The following is a 1,781-nucleotide window of genomic DNA, read 5'->3' on the forward strand; positions in this document are numbered from 1 at the left end:
AATCCATCAACAGGCTCAGCAGAAAGAGGGTAGCAATGTAAACACAAGTTTATACTTCAAGATTATTTAAGGGGGCTCTGTACAAACATATATACAGAAACAAGGTGTGGGAGAATAAACTGTGTCCGTCTCTGGATTCTGTAAATCTCATCTGGCAGAACAAAACAGTAAACAGTTATCTGAATATTGTGAGAGATGAATTAACAGCAAGAATTTGCTCCCAGCTCTACCACGCTTTTCCAACAGACACCTGCCCTCTGTCACTTCCCAAACATAATGGAATTGCTGCAAGTTACTTCTCAGGAACTTCACATATTAAGGAACTTAAGGTATTTATAAGATTATTTGTTTATTGTTTTCCATCTCCTGAGCTAAAAGCCAGCTTCTATAAAAATCTACAAATACAGGCATATTGTTTTCTCTCAGTGTGTCTTCCAATACCTTGTAGTGCAGCTGAAAAGGAGAAAGAAGAGATAAAAGATGCCCATGCTGCTGTTATGATGAGACTTCACCTCTCAGGAACATTTCTCTGGACATCTGAGAGAGTTCTGAACATGAAAATAAACCTGCTTCTTCTAGCTAATTATGCCTTGTGAAAACAGCATTTATCTGTCAGCCACCTGAATGAAGTATTTCCCTTGAGCTTTATGGAAATCTCGTCATAGCTTTTACTTTGACTCTAGTTCTCTGGCTCATCTTCTCCCTAACACAGCTAGTAACATATGGCTATACTGTTATTTGTAACAGGGATGAGCTATTTTCTGTCTTGGCTTCAATGTAGAAAATGTAAAGTGTGCACAGATTGAGCTGGAGATCTTAAATATATCATTGGACTGTTTATAACTTAGTGGAGGCCAATAAAATTATCACCCTACGTGATTATGGCCGTTGGGATCTTGGGTGTGCATAGGCATACTGCAAGGCAGCTGGAAACCCGATACCTGCAGCAGCTGGAGGTAACAAGCGTCAGCATTATGCAATATCAGCTTGACACCTTCCCCCACCCTCTTCTTTCTGTCCTGTGTTACAGAACTATAAATAAGACCAGCAGGCAGCAACACAGTAAAATGCAAAGGCAGAATACCCCCGGGACGGGTGTATTAGGTTGCTGCTCTGCTCCGTCTTTAGTGATGAACCTGAGTGTTTGTGTGTTAAGAGGGGTTGCGAGTCTCCCAACAACCACCTGTGTGCCTCTCCTGACTGCAGACGCACACACACCACACTCATGCTGCTCTGACTACAAGCAAGCAATTCACATCAGATGTGAATTGTCACCAAGTGCACAGAATTAGATATAGTTTTGAGGTCAATTGTAAAATGACAGTTGTTGTGAGATTCTTTGCAGCCTCACACTTTCTGAAGAAATGTTGCTACTGTTGTTGCCATTTTAGTGCATTTTAGAATACTGAAATATATGAAAAACAATGGAATACGCTTTTACACTGGCAGTACTTTTACTTTTGATTAATAATCTTTATAATCATTTAAATTGGTTTAAACTACATAGTTGTCTTTATTAACTAATAAACCATTTGGTCTATAAAATGTCTACAAATGTGAATTAGAGCCCAAGTTGATTTATTTATTTTTGCCTGATCAATATAGTCCAAAACCCAAAGAGATTCCGTTTACTACCACAAAAGAGAAAGATTGAAAAGATCATCACAATAGTTGCAGATGAATTTTATGTGAAATTAAAATTTAAATAAACTCCCAATTGTTTTATCTCTATTTAATCGTACCCTTGACAGAATTTCCATGAGAAGCAGGTCCTGACTACA

At 38.5% G+C, this 1,781-nt stretch overlaps 1 long non-coding RNA gene across 1 annotated transcript in view; it reads right to left on the minus strand.

The window, feature by feature from the left end:
• The window catches only part of LOC109963486 (uncharacterized), a 17,934-nt gene that overhangs the window by 13,821 nt on the left and 2,332 nt on the right, over positions 1-1,781 (minus strand). The window lies entirely within an intron of this gene.

This window comes from Monopterus albus, unplaced genomic scaffold (genome assembly GCF_001952655.1).
Source record: "Monopterus albus unplaced genomic scaffold, M_albus_1.0 scaffold75.1, whole genome shotgun sequence".
Lineage (NCBI taxonomy): Eukaryota > Metazoa > Chordata > Actinopteri > Synbranchiformes > Synbranchidae > Monopterus > Monopterus albus.